The sequence below is a fragment of the Marmota monax genome, unplaced genomic scaffold (genome assembly GCF_021218885.2).
Source record: "Marmota monax isolate L192 unplaced genomic scaffold, Marmota_monax_Labrador192_F-V1.1 WCK01_AAM20220418_F8-fsc00029, whole genome shotgun sequence".
Classification (NCBI taxonomy): domain Eukaryota; kingdom Metazoa; phylum Chordata; class Mammalia; order Rodentia; family Sciuridae; genus Marmota; species Marmota monax.
In genome coordinates, this window is record NW_026693024.1 from 16,397,799 (window position 1) to 16,422,610 (window position 24,812).

General features: G+C 43.5%; 1 protein-coding gene across 13 annotated transcripts in view; it reads right to left on the reverse strand.

Annotated features, from left to right (window-relative positions):
* Window positions 1–24,812, reverse strand: part of Atxn1 (ataxin 1) — a 387,579-nt gene that overhangs the window by 233,747 nt on the left and 129,020 nt on the right. For 12 of the 13 annotated variants that reach the window (XM_046453385.2, XM_046453378.2, XM_046453377.2 and 9 more), the window contains one exon: window positions 7,116–7,240. The gene's annotated coding sequence lies outside the window, so the exon portion shown is untranslated. Of the gene's footprint in view, window positions 1–7,115; window positions 7,241–17,800; window positions 17,921–24,812 lie in introns of all 13 variants that reach the window. The other variant, XM_058582409.1, reaches the window with a different exon arrangement.

Here is a 24,812-nt window from a genome sequence, read left to right on the forward strand (position 1 = left end):
GACACACTCAGAGGATAATGTCTCTGCCAGGGAGGAGGAATGCAGTCCAGCTTCTAAGGCACAGGATACCAAGCACTGCGTTTCTCATTTGGTTGTATTTATTTGCTTTGGATACATAAGAGAATTAACATACACACACACACACACACACACACACGAACCTCAGAGTGCTGAGTGGAAGGAGAAAAGGACACAGTAGAAATAACAGCAGCCAGTGTTTACAGGGCATTAACCACATGCCAGGCCAGGCCAAGATCTAAGGGTTCCTAATTCCCATGGTGGACTGCCTGCCCCCCATTTTAAAGAAAAGAAAAATGAGGGATCCAGAAGGAAGAGCTATCCCTGAGGAAGAAACCAAGGGGACAGATTATAACTGCCAGGTCATAGAAATTATCTTCCCAAATTGGACAAAAACATCCAGTGAAAACCTAAATCAGTATCAATGATGTGCTTCTCATTGAAACTAAGGGCAGGAGGATCCTTCTCAACACTGCTAGGCAGATAATATGTGTTCTTGCTAATTCAAAAAGAAAGGGGGGAAAAAGCCTCCCAAGATATTCTGTGTATTAGATCCAAATCTGACAACACAATGGTTGTTTCAATAATCAATGAATGGTCCCTCTTTGAACACGGACTAAATGAAACCCGTGCTATTGGGGTGATGGGTCTTGAGTTAGGGAGAAAATGGACCACAGGATCTTCATGTCCACCGCTCAATACTATAATAGCAAAGATCCCAGAACTTGGAACATGTGTTTAAATGTCTCAGTTCATTTTGTGAATGTTAAGGGAAAAAAAAGAGAGTGATTTGAAAAGAACACTGTCATTCTGATGAAGGGGTATCAGAGTGATGTTTCACCTTCCTTTCATCCTGTTCACACTCTGAACAGTGCTGATTGCCAAGGGTAAAGAACAACTGAATACTGAGGCAGGAGGTGTCCATGGGGTTCCGCTCGAGGGTTCCAATATGGAGAGACAAAATGGTAGGCTTTGATAAGATCATTTCCTAATGTGTTTTACTCGATCAGATAACAAAACATTCTACTTTATCTCATGAAGGTTACTACGACTATGTGAATCTTCCACACTGACACCATAGATCATATTACTTATCAAACTTTTAAAGAATAAAATACCTCATAACGAAGGCCGGTGTATTATTTTAGAAATACGAATGTACTCCGAGATAGTTTAGAAGAGGTATGCCTACATCTAAAACCCTAGGCACTCTTCAGTCTTGGGCCCCACAATTTTCCTTTCATGATAGAAATATCATCAAGTGTCTTAAAATGCCTTCCCCCAAGTTAGCTGAGGATGGACGCTACCTCTAGATTGAAGAAATTATAGAGGAAAAGGAAAGAACATAGTTATGCTGAAAAAAATAGATTTAAGGGAGATATCTTTTAAATGTTTAAAGGATCTCAAGATGGTTTTCTTAACCATCTTGAAAGAAAAGCGCACTCCAAATCCCTCAATGGGTAAAGGCTGCCCTATGTTCCAGAATGCACTGTGTGTGTGTGTGTGAGTGTGTGCACGTGTGCGCGCGCGCGTGCATGCATGTTCGGCGGCAGGTGGGTTCAGGACTGGGATTCACAATTAAAATGGGCTTGTCAAAGAAAGGAAAAATTCTGGTTTTCCTATGGTAGATGTTTTAGCCCCAGAAGAGAGCAATTGACAGAGAAGAGAGAAAAAGGGCCCATCAAGGATAGGAAACCCAAACCAGAAATGTCGCATTTACCAAAGCCATGCAGAACACAAAGCAGAGAAAAGAAGCCTCCGAGCAGATACTGTTATTAACTCATTATGTCCCCTTCGTCCCATTTAGGAACACCTAAAACACTTAAACTGAGAGGCAGACAGACCACTTAGAGTAACTTTGAAATAAATATTTGTGTAGAGTTCTAGTCTTTTGATAAAAGTAATAGGTGACTGGTTAGTGATCATATTTGTTAACATCATTAATGATAATAAATTATATTTAAAAACCTCTAGATTATGATTTTCAACCAATTTCAATGCACCTGTGTTAATTACATTGAGATATTTGTAGAACTGAAAATTTGGAACTTAATGGGTTCAAAGACCACCACAAGCACCCAGAGATGGATGGAAGAAGGGAAGAACCCCAATCCCACAAATAATGCGGAGAGGAAAGGTACCAATTACTAAAGCAACCGTGATGTGGACACTACAGAGAACATCTCCATCTGGAACCCTGAATCTCTTTAAAGTTGATTAAAATTAATTATCCTTGGGTACAAATGATAGAACTAATTATGTAATTAATCTTACTCTAAGGTAAATTATAGTGGATAAAGTAAGAAAAGAGATATCATAAGAAAATAATGTAAATGCATTCTGGCCAAACCGTCACCTCAATTTATTTGGGAGATAGTTAAAGAAAGAAAGCACAGCAGTCCCCCATTATCTGCAACTTTGCTTCCTGTAGTTTCAGCTACACACAGTTAAATGAAATTTGAAAATATTAAATGGAAAATTCTAGAAATATGGATCCATAAGTTTTAAATTTATAACTTTAAATGCTTAAACAATTTATAAGCTTAAAAATTCCAGAATTAAAGGATTCATAAGCTCGGAGGAGCATGATGAAATCTCTTGCCATCTCACTCTTTCTCATCCAAGACATGAGTTATACCTTCATCTAGTGTATCCACATTGTATATGGTACCTGCCCATTAGTCACTTAGTAGTCATCTTGATTACCAGACCCATTTTCATAGTATCAAAGTGTTTGTGTTCAGATCCTTATTTTATTCAGTAATAATACCAAAGCACACGTTTTATTATAATATATTGTTATAAGTTTTATTGTTATTGCTCTTAATCTTTTACTGTGCCTAATTTGTAAATTAAATTTTACCATAGGCATACATGTATAGAAAGAATATTGTATATATTCAGAACTAATTACATTTTCAGGTGTCCACCTTGGAACACATGCCCCCAGGTGAGGGGGGACTACTTTATTACCATATACTATGATACAGGCAGGTGACATCTGCTTTTCTGGCATGTTTGCATAGTCATGGAAAGTCAAACAGGTCCACGTCCCGTGTTCTTAGAGATATGCCTTGTCAATGTGATGAGGGATCCATGGCTGGACAGCATTTACTGGCCCCGCAGTTGTGTACTCAAGGGACATTTTCCAGTGGTTCCTCTCCCTGCCTTCTTCACTTCCCAATATGGCGCTGCTCTCAACAATCACAATCTGGCTGTCAGGCCCTGACCCTTCTCTGCGTCTTCTGCTCCATGCCTTCCACATCCACAGGTCTTTCTCCATGGGTTTCTCCAGTTTCTCATTTTAGATCAACCCCATGTTTCCTCTCAGAATGGGAGAATGGAGAAGCTCAGCTGCCTTGTTCACCCAAAGTATGTTTGATAGGTTTGATGGTATCTAAAGCCACTAGGCAGACCGTGTGTCTCCCTTACTCCCCTCTGAATCTCGCTGCCTACCTCTGCCACAGACAAAGTGGCCCCTACGGAAGTGCCGCAATCTGGCTGGGCACAAATCAGGAGCCACTGAAGCAGGAACAAACTTTATTTCCGAACTCCCAGGAACGCCACCCAGGCGGCCTTCTCCCGGGACACACCACCCCAACCGGAAATCCCTCCTCCGGAAATCCCTCCTCCCGCACTTCCCCAACCAATGGGAACTCTCAGCGAATCCCCAAAGTAGCAAGCGGAAGCGGACAGCAGGGGTCTAATATACAACTTAACATAACCATTATCATCTCAATGGCTTGCTGGCGTCACCTCTCAACCACTCCCGTCTGGCAAAAATGCCATGCGTCATTCTCAGCAAGAAGAATCTGCCATGTGAAGAATGCGAGTGAGATCAAAATGTAAAGATGCTCTCTCCATTTCTCACAACCCGCAGTTATGCTTTAACCCTCTCTCAGCAACATCCCAGGGCACCCAAAAGTCCCCAGGAACCCCATGGAATTCAGTTCTCAGGAAAGATTTCTCCTGGCCTTGGTCTTGCAGGGGGCTCTTCTACATGGCTGAAACCATTGCTCACACAATATGCCCAAGTCTGCTGGTCCCCAGATCCGATGCCGCGGCAGGGTGAGATTGCCCACCCAGCCTCCCTAGAGAAACTGATTCCGGTAAGGCTTTGAGAATCAACGCGTCTGTGTTTCTGCACAGCAGCCAGCAACCCGCAGCTAGAGAATCGTTTCTCCCTCTCTGTTTGAGTCTCTATTGATTCTGTAGTTGAAGAGGAAGCTAAGTGCTATCCAAATACCACATGCTCCATATGGCCCTGCGAATCCATGCTCCCCAGGCAGCACACCGCCTTCCTACCTACATTCGCGAGGTGCCTCATCCGTGTCTGGCAGAACACGAGGAACTTTTTTCCTGACCTATATTTGCTGACCAATTTGTTGTCTTCTTGCTTCCTGTATAACTTATTAATTGTGTCGAATTAATACACATGTGTGCATAAATACAAATTTATTCTCTTATTCATCCTCATAATCACTTAAAGGAGAACAATTTCTGAACCATTAAAGAGAATCCTTAAGCTAAAATGTCTCCGGTTCAGGATTCAGATGATCCTCTTTAACTGAGAAATACAGAGATTTTCAAGTTAGAAAAACAATGAGGCCCGAATCAAGGCAGCATCTATATCTAGTTGCAGTCGAATGAGTGAAAGGCAATGGCTGAGGCCATTCAAGCCACCCCATATTCGTCCCCTTAGTGTCATATAATTCTTTGGCCCTTTTTCCTTCCACCTTTCATGTAGGATTCAGCCAAGGGGTTAAGGGACTCAGAACGCCTCAGTTTTCTTTTGTGTGTTTCAAAAATCATAAAGCATCCATTGCCCAAGAGCTGGAGGTCTTGGAATCTACCTTCTCTGTCATTTATTAGTGACATGGAGCTTACTTAGTAATGAAGGAAAGGATGAGCCACGTAGGGTAGGTCACATATGGTGCCGGAAGACTAGGCTCTCGCTAAGAGGCTCACAGGAGGCCAGGAGCCACCTGTCCCTGGGCACTTGCTGAACCACAGGGATGACACAGCCCTCAGGGAGGGAGGTACTGCTCTCACGTGGGCTGATCCTAGGGAGTCCCTGGCCAGGGGACAGGGAAACCAGTGATTTCAGAACCCTGACCAAACCTGAAACACTTTGATCAGGCAGTTTCTCCAGGACTGGGATTACTCTACTGATGTAAATCTACTTCACTCACAAGTACATTAAACATTTTCCTGGACTCCCAAAGAGGGTTAAAAGGAGGAGGAAGAAGGGAAGGATAACTTTACAAACCCAGGATTATACTTCAGTTAGTGTCATATTTTGCATTTGGTGATGACCATCTTGATCACTGACTCATATCATTAATGTTCTTTTGATTTAAGATTTTTAATGATTTTTAAACATGTCACGTGTATTTACTTGAAACAACACCCCATGAGATGGGGACTATTCTTATCTAAATTTTACAAATGTAGACTTGCCTAATATCACACATTGAGAAGAAACGCAGAGCTAGAATTTGAGACCAGGCAGTCTGGACCTACAGCCCGAGACCTACTGGGATCTCCAGCCTCTGCGTCCTCAAGGGCTGCCAAAGTTACATTTGGTCCCATCCCATAGTTGCATTTAGCCACATGCACGTACATACAAAATCCTACAAGTATTTTTTAACCAATGAGCACTATAACCTTGGATACACATTTATGAAGGCTTTTCAGTAAATATCTTTTGATTCCTTTTAAGAATTGAAAAAATTGGGCTGGGGATGTGGCTCAAGCGGTAGCGCGCTCGCCTGGCATGCGTGCAGCCCGGGTTCGATCCTCAGCACCACATACAAACAAAGATGTTGTGTCCGCTGAAAACTAAAAAATAAATATTAAAAAATTCTCTCTCTGTCTCTCTCTCCCTCTCTCACTCTCTCTTTAAAAAAAAAAGAATTGAAAAAACTTTATATTCCACCAGAAAATTATTGCTATCCAGTGATTTCACAATTGTCTAAAAATACTTGGCCAAAAAAAGAACTTAAAATTCCCTGGGGTTCTTCCACTCCTTCTTGATTTAGTATTATTTCTCGAATGTCAAAATCTGGTAAGTTTCAAGTATGCTACTGTCTACAAGGGAAAGGTTCCTTAAAACAGTACAATTTACATATAAATGCCCTCCTACACAAACGTGCACATCTACACACATGCACACACACCCACACACACGGACACACAAGCATACCACTCCTCATGACTGGCAAACTGTTTTCATTTTTGGAATTCGCAGCATTGGAAAATTCTGTGAATACAGATATTCTCATCCATTTCCTCTGGAAATAGAAACGGTGCGGTTTTATTGGAAAGTAATTTGGCAACAAGTATCAGAAGTCTTAAAACCTGAAAACTCTTCAATTCAGCAGTTTAGTGATCGGCAATTACCCTAAGGAAGTCATTAATAATAGGAACTAATACAGAGCCATGAGAGCATTTTTGGTAGTCTAAAAGCAAACAAAAATATATATGTACCTGTATGTATATGCATATGTATCTTTCTTTATATGTGTGTGTACATATATACACACATATAATATATATATATATATATATATATACATATATATTTCTTTTTTATAAAAAAAGACTATATTCACCTAGAAGGGAGCAACTGGATGAATTTTATTTGTTCGATGTATATGACATAATTATAATACTTTAAAATATTTTCTATTTTGAAATACTATAAAATACTTTATAGAATCACAAAACATATTGCTATGAAAAGATGTTGGTTGTTAACAGGAACAAAGATTAGTTGACGGTCCACAATGCACTATTCCCTCCCACTATCTGATGGTGCCTCTCGGGCTGAATATATGAACGCTGCCTTCAGAATCATCCCTTTCTTAGCAGTATCTTGCCATCCTGCCTGACCAGCCATCTCAAAAATACGTAGAAATTGTTTTCTTTCCCACTAAGAAAGTAACCCTTCTATTTTGATAAGTCTCTTTTATCAAAGAGTCAACAGAGGGAGAGAACGTAGACATGCGGAAGTCTTTCTGGTGTGTGTGGCGACACTGCCACACCCACGGCTCTCTGGAGACCTGTGGCTCAGGCTGATGGCACAGGGTGCTTACCTGCACTAGGTGCTTTCATCACAATGCAGGACCATGCGCCCCGGCTCCTCCCAGCAGATCTCTTCACACAGATTTTGCTTGAGTAGAAAAGGTGGCAGTAGAGACTCGAGGTAAGAGGCCTGGACCTGAAATCACATGCAACATTCTGGTTGAGTTAGAAGCTCCTGTGGCCACAGTCAGCATTAGCCAAAGTCACAGAAAAGAGCAACACTACGCTCTGTGATCGCCCCATCACACACACACACACACACACACACACTCAACACGTGCACACGGGTCCAATAAAACAAAACAACTCAGCAAGCAGAGGCACAACTATTCCCCTTCCCCAGGGTAGCAAGTTCTGGCCCAGGGTTGTTTCCTACCCCATCCCCCAACTTTAGGGACATCAGCAGCAAAATGATCCTGTTTCCCCCCTCCTCCCCATCCCACAATTCCAAGAGTTCAGAGAAATAAAGAGGGCCTAGTTCTTCATACAGTGTCAGGAACAGGCTCAGATTCTTTCTAGCCCCAAAGTGAGGCCATTTTGGAACACGTGTTCACCACCACCTGGTCTTTCACTTTTTGCCTTTTACTTTACAATCCCCAGTGCCTCCTCTGATAACCCTGGTAAGGACCGCCATCCGTGATAACCAGAGTCGTCACCAACGCTCACGAGACACCTCTGTGTTCCTGTGTATGCGAAGGGCCTTACACCCTGTAAGGGCTAGTCATGCTCCTACCTCTGCAGTCAACGGGAAAGCTAAGCCTGGGACAGCTCATGGAGGTCAAAGCCAGTGTGCAGGCCGGCGAGGTGCACAGAGCCCTGGCTCACAAGTTCAGCACCACCCCATCCCTACACAACTGATCTCACTGTCCACATTTCTGTCCTTATTATAACAAAGTTCAATATCATACTATATCACTGCATTTTTCCCCCCAAAGTTGATATGTCACCCAAGTCCTAATATCACTCTTTTTGGATGTGACTGTCCTTTGGTTTCGATTTTCAAGCTCAATTGAACTCAATATGTTTAGATTGCTATTGACAGTGAATGGAGTATTTTAGCAAATGAAAAAATAATCTCAAGCAATTCCAAATCTAGATGCCAAAAGATGAAATGAAATCCTAAAATCCAAGTCTTATCTGAGTGGTTAAGTTTCATTAGAAAGAAGACAGGTGATGAAATAAAAAGCCATCTGTGAAACCCTAAATAAAGATAAAAATAAAGGCAGGGATTTCTAAGCATAATAGATCCCTGAGTTTAAAAATACCCCAACATGTTTACCTATTTACAAAGTTAACATACCATAGGTCTTAGATTCATCACAACATGAAACACAGGAGACTATCAAGGAATCAACAGAATCCTTTATGCATCCTGCAATGGTTGGGATGCACCTTGTCCCACAAGGGATCCCATTTAGAAGCTTGGCTCCCAGTGTGGCACCATTAAGAGGTAGTGGGACCTTGGTCACTGAGGTCACTGACCTGAAAGGGGATCAAGATTCTCCTGGGACCCTGAGTTGGTTCTTGAGAGAGGGCTGTCATTTAAAAAAAAAAAAAAAAAAAAGCAAGACCAGCCCCTCCCTCTCTCTGGCTTCCTGTCTGGCCATGTGATCTCTCTCTCCCTCTCATCTGAGCTCCATCCTGGAGCCATCCACCATGATGTGGCACAGCCAGGTGGGCCCTCACCAGGGTCAGGGCCATGCTGCCTGGACTTTCACACTCCAAAACTGTGAACTCAATAAGCCTTTTTTCCTCATAAAGAATCCAGCCTCACATATTTCATGATAGTAATTGAAACTGGACTAATACAGGTCCCACAATGAGTCCCCTTTTGCATTTGTGTGTAGAGGACTGCCCTCAGGGGCACTCAGCCACATTCTGGTCTCCCTACAGATTTTCTGCCTTACTGCAATTCATTAAAAGCACCTTGGTCTTGCAGGCCTCGGGGTCTTCTCAGGTGACTTCCTCCTGTCACCAACTGCCCTGTATTCTTTTCTCTGTGCGCATTCAGCTGGGTCCTCTTCTCCCATCCCGACCTCCCTCCTCCTTCCTGCGTCTGGGGTCACTCTCCCTTGCTATGCATCACCTTTGTAACTTCATTTTCTACCTGATTCCTCCATTGACGCCTATTCCCATGAATCAGCACCATGCATGCTCCTGCTCACTCTCTGCTGCATTCAACACGAGGCTTTGCAGGGTGTGACTCTCCACAGAGTCTCCCGAATGAACAGAGGAAAAGAGGAAGGAGGGAAGGAAGAAGCTGGGGAAAGGAAGGGCGTCCCTATTCAGGATCATTTCATTAGAGTTCCCTGGATGAACGTGCTGAGGACCTTGCAGCGCACAGAGGACCTGCTCATTCCGTTGAGTGGCAGGTGAGGCTCCTTGTGATCCAACCCTGGCCAGCTGGGCCTCCTGCAGAGGCAGGGACACATCCCTGAACCATCCCCGCTCCTCATGCCCGTCTATACATCCTGTCTCCTCCATCCCCTCCACACTCCTCTTCATTCACACACTTGCTCATTCCCCTACTCTCAGGGCTGGGAAAGAGCCCGGTTGCCTTCTGGGAAGCCAAGGCCTCTTCTCTGGGTTTCTACAAGACTTTGTACCTGTCGCTGTTACAGCGATTGTCACAGTTTCCTGTACTCCTCTTTTAAGCAGCTCCATCTCTCCCACTACCTGGGAAGTTCCTTCAAGGCAAGGGAGGCACCCTGCATCACAGTGTCCCCAGAGGTGCCCACAGCAGCCAGGCATGTAAATTGTCACTAAGTCAGCATTTGTTGAGTGAACAAGAACAGAAATGATCTACAGAGTCAGGTACCACTTAACCACAGGGAGAGGTTCTGAGACACCACCATGAGACGATTCCATCCTGTGAACGCCATGGAGCACACTCACATAAACCTGGATGGTCTAGCCTGGTACACACCTGGGCTCTGGGGTCTAGGCTATGGCTCCTAGGCTGCAAATCTGTACAGCATGTTACCGTACTGAAGGCTGTAGGAAACTGTGACATAATGGCATTTGTGCAACTAAATATGTCTAAATATAGACAAGGTATATTATATATAATTTTACAGGACTCTCTGCATATGTGGCCGACTGCTGATCTAAACACCACTATGTGATGTGTATATATATCCTCACACTCATGTACTCACTTGTAATTGCACTGCTTGTAATCCCAGCTACCCAGGAGGCAGAGGGAGGATCTCAAGTTCAAGGCCAGCCTGGGCAACTTAGAAAGACCCTGTCTCAATATAAGACAAAAAGGGTTGATTGAAGATGTAGTTCAGTGCTCACCTAGCATGTGTGAGGTCCTGGGTTCAATTCCCAGTACCACAAAAAAATTATAAATGTCTCACCGTCTCACCACTAAATGTTTCCTTATGATGCAAAAATAAATTTTACTTGCCAATATTTTTGACAACTTAAATATATATATATATAAAATATATATATATATATATATATATATATTTAACATGTATAACTATGTATAGTTAATATGTATAACTATATATAGTTATAAAGATAATATATAGTTATATTTTTATAGAGTTAATAAAGACTTTACTGTTGTGAAGCATCATAGTTATAAATTCATCTGCAAATTGGGCATATTAATACGTACTTCACAGCATAGACAGGAGAATTAAATAAGTTATATGAGTAAAGTATGTAGTGCAGAGTGTGTAGCATGCTGAAATCACTTTATAAACATTATCTGTGTAATCATTATCATTATAGCCAGGGCAATCATGCTGAAATTATAATTCATGCTTCAAATTTATCAGTTTTATTTGCCAGCTTTTTTCCGCTAAAACATTAATTAGCATTAGCATCTCTGTACGGCCATAAAAACGGCTAGAGAGGCACTCAGCTAACCAAGGATAAAGGATGGTCTACTTCACTGCGGCCGAAGGACAAATTACTGTGTCCATAATGTGCAATATGTGTGTGAAGGGACAAAGGCATTGACAGAAAAGAAGTATTTCTGCACAAAAGTCATCTATAAAATCAAAGTGATAGAAATAATAAAGTTTGCCATTTAAGAGCTGTAAACATTTGCCTGTAATAATTACAAATATTTACTGTGAATTATTTCTTTAGCTAAAAAAGCAGGAGACATATGCATACATTTCTTTTAATTATTAGACAGCATAATGTGACTTTATCAATAAATATTAAGAATTGGTCTCATGATTATCCATAAAATGTTTGAATTGATAGCAAACACATTCATTTGTGGTCTATTAGACACTACTCTGATTTAGAATTGCTGAAATTTAGTGAAATAGACTACTCAGAGAGAAAAAAGAAAAACAGGCAAGATCAATTGGCAATAGTGTTTGGGGAAAACAAATAATGTAAGAGCGGATTGTTTGCAAATGCTACCAGTACATACAGTAGTTGAGAACAAGTGAGTGAGTCATCCTGTATTCTAGGAGGCAAAGTTACAATATTGCCATGAATCGCTCTTTCGCTTGCAAACTGACCAAGTTTAAATGGAGTATAGTAAAGGATTTTATAAACCATGTGCTATTTGACATATAAGGTACTATCATTATTACACTTTGAGATGTCTGTGATAAATGATGACATCCAGAGTAAGCAAGGTGTTTTGGGTTTTTTTTTGTTTGTTTGTTTTGTTTTGGTACCAGGGATTGAACCCAGGGGTTCTTAACCACATCCCCGGCCTTTTTTATATTTTATTTAGAGACAGGATCTCACCAAGTTGCTTAAAGCCTCGCTAAGTTGCCAAGGCTCGCCTTGAACTTGCGATCCTCTGGACTCAGCCTCCTGAGCCACTGGGATTCCAGGTGGGCACCACCACACTCAGTGCAAGTCAGGTTTCTGATTGGGGTTCGACTCCTTTTTCAGAGATACCAGAGTTATACCAGAAAATGTTATAAAAATGCTAAGTTTCTAACTTCTAATTTTACCAAAAGAATACTAAACTACTTTTAAACTAAATCATAATCCTCTTCACTGGTCACAACTATGAAACAGTTTCACAGAATGTAAACCTATTGCTTCTTTGCAACATAATTAAAGAAGGCAGAAGAGACAAAGTTAGCCCCTAACAGTCCTGCATGAGACAATTCTATTTGAACTCACTTGATTTCATTGTCATGATGCCTTTATGTGTGTCATAAAATCGGGTGACATTTTAGTAAGACAAGGCACAATTCTTTATGCAGGGCTCTCCATCCTTCTCACTTATTTGAGTGACTCTTCTTTTTGGATTCTGGTCAGGAGTCCCTTCCCTCCTGACAGGTTCCACGCACTGTATTTTCTTGATCGTGCCATAATCTCTCTCCCTCTCTAGAATGTGAGCTCCGGAGGGCCCTGAACCGGTCTCTGCATTTTTGCCCCCATCATTCTGTACAGCTCTTTGCACACGCTACGTTCTCAGTCAATATGTTTCCATCTGTCAGTGAACACGGTGCATCCATGCTTGGGAGACTGTGGCAAAAAGGCCACTAATTGCGATTTTAAAGCTAAAGGTTCAAGTGTAAAAAAAACATTTTTCCAGTTTTTTAGTGAAATGAAACTTAGCATTTTCACTTCTAGATGCATCAGCATTACATAAAAGATGTTGAAACTATTTTAGAAAACAGACAGGCAGCACATTTTCCTGTCTGAGAATTTGTCTGAAAATACCCGGTTCTGCAGGGGCCTCTGAGCGCTCTCAAGACAAAGGTTCAGTTGGGTAAGGATTCCACACACTCACTGCACGGAGAGCTAGAGCAAGATGCTGCCTGTGGACCCGAGCACGCCCCACCTGCTCCTATGCACACGCTCAGGCCCGAGGCTCGCCCTCCCGCCAACACTGACCCCCTCATTACAGAGGACAATTAATTGCAGCGGAGAAGGCCAGGGCCCAGCAGGACCCCAGTCCTGCTTCCATTTCCCGCTTTTATTGTAATACTTCTTCCCACGTGGACCGAGTTCTCACACAGCTGCCTTGGATTTTTTCAAGATGGAACCCTTGAGCCTGTGACCACCTGCCTGGCTGCGTACCCATGACGTCATCACAAACGTGCCAACACCTACCTCACTCCAAAGGACACAGGTCACTGAGAGAAAAACAGCAAGAAGCAGAAAGAACGAGGTTCTCATAATAAACCAACCCAGGAGGATGGTCCACATTCAGAAGTATCAGTCACTGCTGGGGCAATAAATGCAGGTTTTCCAAGAGGTCACCAAGCCTCGTTTTACAGATTTTCTTTCATCCAAGATTTTCTAGGCTTTGGGTGGGAAGAACTGTATCTCCCATCCTGTTTATCGAGGTCACTTGGCAGCCTCAATCTGTAAGCAGTCACCCAGCTCTCTGACGGATTTCACTGTGTGATGGCCAGATATTAAGGACTTGGAAAGGGGACTATGACACGTAACAGGTAGAGAACTGGAGCATGAAGGGGAGATTCCCATCTATGCTCTCACTTTCACAAGAACTGCACAGTACAAAATTGGATACCTGTGAAAGAATGCGGGCAGCATACATATAATCCACGAAGCATAAGACTGAAACTAATATCCTTAAGCCTATTATCCTTTTTAAGAACTATGCATTACTAAAATATCCCCCCTGCTTCCTCTCCCAAGGTAACTGCTATCCTGAATTTTGCATTTACTACTTCCTAAAATATGTTCATTTTGCTTGATTTAAAACTTTACAAATAATTCTATCATATGTAGTCTCTTGTAACTAGTTCCCCCCTACACACACACACACACACACACACACAAACACACACACAATATAGTTCCTCAAATTGAACAATGTTATTTTAGGCGGCTATAGCTTGTTCATTTTTACTACTATATAATATTCCATTGTGTTTGGTATATTTTGTCCTAAATCTGTCTCTGTACTGTAGTGGTAAAGTTTGCCCCAAAGCAGCCCCTGTACATAATGAACTGTACCCTAATTTGATGTGTAAATAAATTACAACTTAATATCTAAGAGGTACAAACTCTTGTAACCAAGCAACTAAGTCTCAGCCAATCACAACAGTTGAGCTTTGGCCAATTGCAGGGTACCAAATGATCAGACCACTCCACGGGAGGCCAGTGCACTGCAGCCAATCGGGTGGTTTCTGTTGGCTGCTTCCTCTTCCCTGGCTATAAATGTAACCTGGATCTGTGTTGGAGCTGAGCATTCCAAACCATCTTTGTTCTGGAATGCTGCCCAGTTCTAGAACCTTTTTCTTGCTCAAGTACACTTTGTTAAATTTAACTCATCTCGGTTTTTCTTTTCACAGTTTCACAGTGTGAATACATATATTTCCCTCTATTGATGGACTTCAAAAAATTTTCAGCTTCCAGGGTTTTTTTTTCCTTCCCTGTTAGAAACATGCTGTGTCCATTAGAAAAAAAATACACATAACCACAAGTTTCCCTGGGGTTCTGCTAGGAATGGGCATATGAATATTCACGGTTATACCATTTTCCTCAACCATTTTCCAAAATGACTTCATCCATCCACACTCCTATTGGCAGTGAACCCCATAATTTTTTAAAACTGATCAATCATTTTAGAATCAAGAAGACCTATTTGAGCTACATCTGGGGTTTTTATTTTATAGGCTAAAGTCATGTATTCCCATAAAGAAATAAACACTCTGTACCTCTCTCTCCCCTACTGGTGAGTTCATGCTTTGGTCTTCACTAAAAGTAACAAATGAATTAGTTCCAAAGACAGGGTTATTTTATCACCTTCAGATGTGACATTCATAATGACTTGGGTTGGATTGAGGGTAAATAATCGGAAGGCTCCACATGGTTTTATTTCTCAGTCATTCAATTCTTAAGGCAGCTATCATAGGTGACAAAGAATGTCCCAGGACACAGGAGGTTCCCAAGAGCCCAAATGCCCACTTAGAACAAGAAGTCATGCACGATTTTGAAGCAACCCTGAACTATGGAAAATTGAGAGATTTCTTTGTTTCCTTTAATAGTAGCAAGAAACAGAACAGAGAGCTGAAACAGATGAGAGAAAGTCTCAGCTTTTATTTTAGAACCGCAGAATTAAGAACCTTTGTAATTAGCTTTCCAGGTCCAGGCTCAGTGGGACAGGCTGTCCCCTCTCCACCAGACCAAGCTCAGAGCCTAAGGTTCTTGGACCTCTGCTCCTGGCTTCAGGTGTGAGCTCCAGAACAGCACGCTCCTCCACATGTACCTTCAGACTTGGCCGGACCTGAGTGCAGAGCTGGCGAATAACGGGCCGGGAGAAGCAGAAACGAAAACGAGAATGCAGAGCACCCACCCAACACAGCGCCCTAGCTGTGCACCCTAGCTGACGCGCAGGCTGCTCCGGGCGTGGGCTGTTCTACCCTCTCTAACTAACACGTGCAGAGACCAGGACTGTGAACTGCACAGGTGTCGGGGCCATGCTGTCCTTTGGTCCTCTGGTCTCTTCTCTGGCATCAGCTCTACTGAAGGTGAAATGCTCGGCACCCTGTCTTCCGTTCCTTCTGCCTCCTGGTCTCTCCCTGACTGCTCAGCCTCACAGGTGGGGAATGGCTGGAAGGCAGGACGTGACGGGTAAAGGGACCCTGCAAGGCATTTTCTGGCCCTTCAGAGGTGGATGACAAACTGGACGTTGATAGGAAGTAAAACGGGCAAGTGGTGCCTTCAGCGGCTGTGGAGTTGCCTATTTGAGATCTTTCAGTGACTTTCAGTGAAGTCACCTCTGATTACATTCTCACACTATTTTAATTAAACAGGGCCTTGTTTTAATCACACTTCTTAGGCTAGTGAGCTGGAACCCAGCCAGGCAGTGTGAAGGGAGCGCGCCTTTCCTCTTGGGCAGGAAGAAGGCTTTAAGACCTTCATTTATTTTCTATTAAAAGCGTGGCTTTAAAAGGCCACCCTAGGTGGATATCTAGTGTCCGGTGCGGGGCCGCCTGCACATACGATGGGGAAGGATGACCTCAGGTGAAGCTCCGGATTACCAGGCAGCTTTCGAGACAGGCAGAATTATTAAAATCACTGCATTTTAAAGGAGCCCTTTGTAACGCTGATATGTAAAGATCCGATTAAAATACAGTCATTTCCCACAACTACAGAAATCTTTTATTTAAAAATGACTTTGTATTCTGATGTGATGTTAAAAATGTGTCTGGCTTTTTATGCAGCGACTAGACTCTCTTTTCAGGAGAATTGTGGTATTTCATTCTAAGTGCTTAATGAGGGACTAATTAGGCCCCCTCCCTCCCCCTTTAAACTCCGGTGGGAAATGAGGTCAGAACACACTTCCTACCCAGAGCACCTCGCGGAGGTCGCATCCAACACCGCAGCAGTGTTTGTCAAAGGGGAGCCCCCTGCAAGGGCAGGACAGGTCCTTGAAGGAATCTTCAAGGGCTCTGTCGTCCACTGGCCGGCTCGCTGCACAAACAAGCCAGACATTTATTGTAGGATCTTGCAGAAGAGCTGTTGGAAGGAGCTGGACCACCCACCCACATATTCATCTTAGCCTCTTTCCTTCCCTTACCGCCACGGGGAAAGCCTGCCTGCCCCCTGATTGGCTGTCCGTGGCTATTGCACTCACCTGCAGGGTGCAGGGCAGACAGCTCCCTGCTCCCACGCCATCCCACTGAGTCCCAGCACCCAGACAGCAGCGCCACCACTCTGGGACGCCAGCCCGAAGCAGCTCAGTGGCAGCCTGAACTCCTGCGCCTTCCTACTAGATGCAAAGGTGCGCAAATTAGAGGTTATCAACACCTCCAGGGGAAGGAAGGAAATTCCTCTGGGCTTTATAAGGGAACTTCTTCGTCAGCAGCAAGTGTCTCCAAGGCCTAAGACGTACTTACACGCTCACCCTTGCCCCTCAGCCCTGCCAAGCGTGTGCAGACCGCGCCTTTTTCTGTTCACAATTATGGCAGGGAGGCCCGTCCAGGAAAATGTTGCCTCACATGTTCAAAGAATGCCTCCCATGTTTGAGAGCACCCTGGGTCCTCGACAAGCCGCAGGGTGCTCTTTACGACTTCAGGGGAACCATATTCCTAATTGCTAAAGACGGTGTTGAGAAAGGTTAGAAGGTTCCCAGAAGGGTTCAGCTTTAACTAGGAGCGCAGGCCCCTCTTTCTTTGGCCAGGGATGGTGACAAGTAGTGGCTGCTTTCTTAATGGGCTGAGAGCAGACGAGAGCAGTCCTGGATTAAATAAAAGAAGCTGAGTTAACCATGAAGAATGATGGTTCCTGCAGCTCTGGAGGCCGAGACAGGAGCATGTGAGTTCAAAGCCAGCCTAAGCAATTCAGAGAGACTGGAACTCTAAATAAAAAATAATAAGGGCTGAGAACATGGCTCAATGGTTAAGCAACCCTGGGTTCAATCCCAGAACAAAAAATTTAAAAAGAAAAAAAAAAGTTTAATGCATGAAGGGAGCTTGTCACCCGCTATAGGAGCTGGTTATCAGTGTGGCATGGTTTTAACATGAGTTTCACAACTTGCTGTTACCAAAACCTCCCAATTAAATGTTTTGATTTTGTTTAAAGATTCTCTCTCTCTCTCTCTCTCTCTCTCTCTCTCTCTCTCTCTCTTTCTCTCTATCCTCTCAATTTCAGAACAATATGCTACTTTGGAAATGGACATCCAGATATCCAACATAAGTATGTTTTTTGAGAAGAGGATTATTTATTGGCGTGATCCTCAAGTTCAACAGCTATCAAGTGAGACACCGACACCCACCTCAGAAGGCTGGTACAAAGCTAAAGTTCAGTGACAGGCCACACCCGCAGCAGTCCGGTGGACAGTGGTCTTCCCTCCGTGTCTGCAGGGCAGACTGTGATCTGGCAGCAGGTGTCTGATCTGGCAGAGGAACAAAGAGCACCTGAGCCCCACGGCACAGTCTGTCCCACACACGGTGGTGCGGTCAGCCCTGTCGCAGCACACACGGACGCTACAGGAGGATATTTATGTGCATCGTTGACCTGTAAGACTAAAAACATAGAAAGTGGCCTCCACCAAGGAGCCACATGACCCTCCTCCCAGGCTCCCCTTGCTTGGTGTCCAGCTGGGGAGCTTGGGGTCCAGGTGCATCCACATAGCTGTACTACAGAGGCACTTGTGAGGGAGGGGAAGCAGGCAAAGGTCTCCCAGCCTGGCGACAGGTGGGCAAGCCGGCAGAAGCAATCAATGCTGCTTGTATCTTGCTGGTGCCCAGACAGAATGCAGTGACAGAGACCTTCATGCCGCCTTACCAAGAACAGTCCCATAGGCAACCATGTGGCCAAAGACTGGAGTTCTTTTCTGCCGCACTAGCTCCACTCCACTCATCTCACTCTGAAAAACTGACCATCACTGCCCCGCAAGGCACGAACCAAGCAATCTCATCACTCAGGCAAATGGGCCACAGACAGGGCCAAATATGGTAGGAGGGGAGGGGCCAACAGCAGGTGATGCAGAAATACATTTTTACACTAAGAAGACATAAGAAATCCAGAAGCCCCCTACTCAGAAAATAAACTCTGCAAAAATTCTTTCTGTCATTGCTGCCCATTAAAAACCAACTGAATGAAACATTACAACTGCTAAAAGAAACCATAGGGTCAGCACTCCATCATATAGGTGCTGGCACCCACTTCCTTAACAAGACCCCCAAAGCACAAGAAATAAAACCGAGAATCAATAAGTGCGATGCCATCGCATTAAAACAGCTTCTGCACAGCAAAGCCAATGATTAAGAGCATGAAGAGAGAACCTGCAGTATGGGAGAAAATCTTGGCCACTTAGTCCTCTGATAGGGGATTAATATCCAGATATCCAAGGAACTTAACACCAAAAAAAAAAAAAAACCCACAAAAAACCAAATAAACCAATCTATAAATGGTCCAAAGAACTAAAGAGAAACTTCTCAAAAGAAGAAACACAAAAGGCCTATAAATATGTGAAAAAAAATGTTCAACATCTCTTGCAATCAGGGAAATGCAAATGAGAACTACACTAAGATCTCATTTCACTCCAGTCAGGATGGCGATTATCAAGTGTGAACTACAGTACATACTGGCGAGGTTACTGGAGGGGAAAGAACACTCTTACATTGTTGGTGGGACTGCAGATGAATGCAACCACTCTGGGATCCAGCAAGGAGATTCCTCAAAAAAAACGAGAAATGGAAATACTACATGACCCAGCTATCCCACTCCTGGGTATTTTCCCAAAAGATCTAAAACCAGAAGCTGGGGTTGCAGCTCAGTGGCAGAGCATTGCCTCATATACGTGAGGCACTGGGTTCCATCCTTAGCACCACATAAAAATAAATAAAATAAAGATACTGTGTCCATCTACAACTAAAAAAAAAAGTTTTTAAAGATCTAAAATCAGCATATTACAACGACACAGCCACATCAATGTTTATAGCAGCACAATTCACAATAGCTAAATTATGGAATCAATCGAGATGCCCGTCAATAGAGGAATGGATTAAGAAATTGAGATATGTACACACACACACACACACACACACACACAATGAAGTTCTACTCAGCCATACAGAAGAATGAAATTTGCCAGTAAATGAATGGAACTGGAGATTATCATGCTAAGTGAAATTAACCAAATTCAGAAACTCAAAGGTCGAATGTTTTCTCTCATATGTGGAAGCTAGAGTAAAATAAGGGAAAGTAGGATAACATAAAGAACCATTAAAATATAAATTAATAGACGAGCAAAAGGAAACCTAATAGAGTAGAGGAAGGAGAAAGGGAGAGGGGAGGGAAGACAGGAGGGGAAAAGGCGGGAGGAGATGAACTGAACTTGCAAACCCACAGCCGTGTATGTGTGGGTTTGCCGGGATGAACCCAACCACGGTGAACAACTACAAAGCTCTAAAAAATAAATAAATAAATAAAAGCGTTCACTGTTTTTAAAAAAATAATAATAAAGAGCTGAATGAATGTGAAGAGGGCTATTTTTAAATAACAAATAGTAATTTCCATCACAACTACAGGGAAGATTATTTAGAAACAAAAACATGTCCAGATACCAGGTACCTGGAGCCCCAGTGATGGGCTGGACAGGTATTGGGCATAACTAGCCTGACAGCTTTTACTCACTTTTAGAAAACCTCAAAATGCAGAGCTGGGGAACAGAAACACACATCATATGTGGAAATCTTCAATGTGATAGTCTCGCTTCTTTTTTTTATCAGCTGCAGTGCATGATCTATTTAAACAATGAAGATTATTTTCTATTTAAATAATCAAGATAATAGTCTTGGGATCATTCGTGCTGATTATCTGTAATAAGTTTTAAAATTCTAGCTGACCTTCCCCACCCATCTCTCTGGTATACTTTTGGGGCATCCCTTTCTTTCTTGTTATGATGAGCTAGGAGCCCAAAGAATGCAGTACAATTTTAATACTTTAATAAAAGTATCATACAGTGCTCCCTAATGCCAACGGAAATGATTTTGGAGTATGTACATCATTGATTACACACCATTAACACAGATAATTAAAAGCCAACTATATAATAACATTGAACAGCAAGCCCAACTTTCTGGAAATTTCTTCCTGGTATTAGCTATTCAGAAACACTGGATGTTGAACGCTAATCAAATTCATCTCCTCTTAAGAGCAGTGTATAATAAATGGGTAGCCTAAAAGGAATGCTTTGAACAGAATGCACTACTATTGTCTGATTATTCTAAATTTAAAACTCCATCAAAGGAAAGGATTATTCTTCCTGAGGTTCAAGATTCATGAGGATTTGGTAATGAAATTCCTTTAGGAGAGCAAATAAAAAAAAATTGCTATCTACAAGCTGCCAGTGTTTTATGCCTGTGTAGTGTTTTAAAATCAAAGTCACTATTCATTCAACAACAAATGTTTGTTTGGAATAAATGAATGAAAGCAATAACCTCAAAATACTTTACAAGTTTAATCACCTATAAGTTTATGAATCAGGCAGTGACTTCAATCATCCCCAAGTGCACAGGTCACGGCGAGCTAAATGTCAATGCTCCCTGAGTGAGCCACAGCCAGGCCTGGAAACTGGAGTCACGTCCTTTGGTTCTTAGAAAATGACCCAGCTGTGACAGCCTGTTGCGGGTGGCAGCTGCCTTCCTGTGCACTCCCAAGATGATCTGGATCGCCTGAGGTCCAGGCCAGGTGAGGTAAGAGGCAGGAAGAACAACAAAGCCAGGCTTGTTCCTGACGTTACAGGGGTAGTCAAAAGAGAAAAAAGAAAACCCCTCCCATCCAACGGCAGACCTTGAAAATGAAACCCTTGGTATTTACGGATGTTAACAGCTTTACTCTAATGAGGCACATGGAGCAAATTACTCACGCTAGAATCGCTGTTGCACCAATAACAAAAAAAAGGTGCCCGCAGGACACTGGGGAAGAGGCAGGCCGGGTGTAAGATGGGGGAGGGGGTGCTTTGAGTTTATTCTTCCAATAACACAGTAATACCATCTTTCCCCCCGCCCCCCGACCTTTGAACAGGATGCAAAATGAGAGCCAGGCAGACACTTAAAATCTATTTGTTTCAACCCGGAGGAGAAACACAAGAAGAAGATTTTTTACAAGTGGGATCTATTTGGCAAGTAGAAAATTCTCATGCATTTCAGGGTTTCAAATTGTAAATCTTACAATTTTCAAAATCCATGCCAAAGGACTCGAGGCTTTTGGTATTGCCTCCTACTAAGCTATGCCTGTGGGCTAAGTACCAGCAAAGCATCTGCCCCCTCCCACAGCTACTTCTCTGGTCCTTGTGGAGGGTTCAGAGGGCTGTCATCAGCAGACTCAGAGTTGGTGAAATTTATCCACAGGACCCTTCTGCTTTCTTCCCCTAAGGTGCTGCTCCCCTTAGGCCCCAGGGGGGTTGCTCCTTAATTCTCTGCACCCCTTGCCTGCCAACATTAAGACCAGTACATCAGTTCAATACAAGTACACTTCACTCATTGTCCTCCCCCCAATCTGTACTTTAAATCTTTTATTTTATTTTGGTGCTGGGGATCAAACCCAGGGCCTTGTGCATGCAAGGCACGCACTCTGCCAACTGAGCTATATCCCCAGCCCAAAACCTTTTAATTTTTAAAACAAAAGAATCAAAAGATTTACTTTCCTTTAATTCTAGCACCAACCAGCAGCCAACATTCCGACCGGGGAAACAGGATAAGGAAACTAACTCTCCCTACTTTTAAAAGCTTATTTTGCTTCATGTCAAGGCCTGCCAGAAAGACAGAACGGCTTTGAAATCACAGCCTGGGTTCATATTCCACGATGACCACGGGCTGAGTACGTAACTGAGCCTCAGCTATGCATCTATCTATAAAATAGAAATGAGCCTAATGTGAAATAACATGACGTGAGCTTTGCAAGATAATGATCATAGGCACACAGTAACGTTAAAGACACTCTCAGAACACAGTGGTTTCTAAGTGGAGGGGGACAGGGTGGCCTCAAGGTGGACCAGGCCACCTCTGCTATGGGCCAGTGACCCAGAATCAAATCTCTGGGAACTGGCAGAGCCTGATGCTTAGCAGTGGCTGAGATCTTGCAGTCTTGGGTCCTGGAGCCAAGCGCCCCCTACAGGCAGGCCTGAGGTTAGCCCTTTCCCAGGATCCACTCTTGCCTGAGAGCACAGCCCTTCCCAATCCTCCCTGACCCATGCTCCAGGATGCCCCACTTCTGGGGATACAGCACCATTGTCCCTAGACCATCTCCCCTTCCCATACCCTCCATCCTGTCATACAGAAACCTCCAAGAGTCCTACAGCTGAATTTACACTGCCTTGACCCCCAGTGGTCAGAACCTCATAGAAAAGAAATTCCCCTAAGAAAAGACACGTTTTACGATGAGCAGGTGACCAATATGGGGTGGAGGGGCACCACTCCCTCCAGGCCCATAAATGAAATCAGTTCCCCCAAAGCTAGTCTTGACTCAGGATTCATCCCAAGGTCTGAGATGAATTTTAAAAACCAAACATACTGGCCAAGGTTTCAAGAGGCAAGAGAGAGGCTCACGGAGGTAAATAAGGGAATCACCAGAGGAACAGAACCAGAAAGTTCCCCTGGGTCAGGCCGAAGGCAGGGGATGAGGCTCCGCAGGTGAAGTGGGGCACAGACAGTGCAGGAACTGCCAGACAAAGGTCAAGAGACTACCAGGTAGGGAAGGATGGGGTGGGGTACCTAGGGGCCAGTTCACCAAAGGCATTGCACAGACCTAGGAGGGGCCTCTATGTCCCCAGGGATGGCATGAGGGTCAGGGGCTAAATCCCATCAGTTCCTGGGACTCTATCAGGAATTTCCAAGTCTGCCTCAGGGGACATGATCTCCTCTGTGGGAGTGGGGACCTGGTGGGATGGGCCATGGAAGCTGACTGAACAGATGGAGGGTCTCTTTGTTTTCTCATGGGATATCACCTTGTAAGGGACCTTGAGACAGGTCTTTCCCCAGGTGTGAACACAGAGAGGGACAATGGTGGTAGATACCAGCACTTCTTAAGAAACCCAGATGAGGACTGGGGTGGCCCAGGCTCTGAGCTTATGCTTAGCATGTGCAAGGCCCTGGGTTCCATTTCCAGAACCATAAGTGCGAAACAATAAAGAAAGAGGTAATGGAGGAATAAAGAAAATTACGTGCACCTGAATGTGGAAAGGGGCAGAGAGGGAAGCCCAGCTGTTAGAGGTGGGACCTGGGACATGTATATATTACACGTGTGGGCTACATTCCAGATGTGCATAATACATTACATATAATATGAGGAGAAAGTGTTTAAAAAAAACAGACAAGATACAAGCCTGGGGGGGGGAGTCAAGGAGCAAGAAACAAAATGTATGTTATTTGTGTAAAAGTCAAACAAATTATAGTCAGTTACATGAAGTGCTCCCACTGAAGCTCAATTACCAGACAGCATGTCATCAACTAAGTGTATCATGAACTCTGTGTCCAAGTAAACTCATTTATGTAAGTTACAGTTTATGACAAGACTAAGTTCTGTCTGTATGTTCAGGCTTCCCGTTTTGTGATGCGTATCATTGAGGAACTTGGGAGCTAGACTGACCCTTAGGAGATTGCATACTCTAACCATTTCCTGCCACAGGTGTAGAAATCAAAAGGGTTGACTTTTCCATAGCCACAAAAAAAAAATAGTTTATGCCAAGGCTGGACATCTAACAGGGAGCCCAAGATCCCTGTGTTGCTCCAGCACTATTTTGAAGGTACTGTGAGCTCACACAATCCCCTATCCCTCATTTTGCAAGAACATTTGCTCACAATTCAGAGTTTTTCAAAGAGAAGGTGAAATAGGCAAGATGCTGGGGAGAGGGGTACACTCAAGGATAGAGATGCTAGAGCTCTAGGTTAAGTACCTTTTGGAAAGGAAGGAAGGAAGGAATAGAATCGGTAGGATAATTAATGTGATACAGCTGAAAACCAAAAAATGTACGTTAATCAGCCAAAGACCCCAGGATGAGCCCAATATGGCTAGCTACGTGGCCTGGGACAAGGAGTAGCAGTTTTTCAATCCCATGTTCCTTTAACCATAATAAATGGCCAGGTTGGTGATACTTATTCAAAGAGTTGTGGGATTAGATGAAGTTACATATGAAGAACACCCTGCACAGCACATAGTTGAGTCAATACCCAATATTTAAGCAAGACTGTCATTTCTTTACTCGTCTCCTTCCCCTGTGCCTCTAAGGAAGCCTCCCCTTGGAGCACACACGACGGGTTCCTGGATGGTGAAAGGTGCTT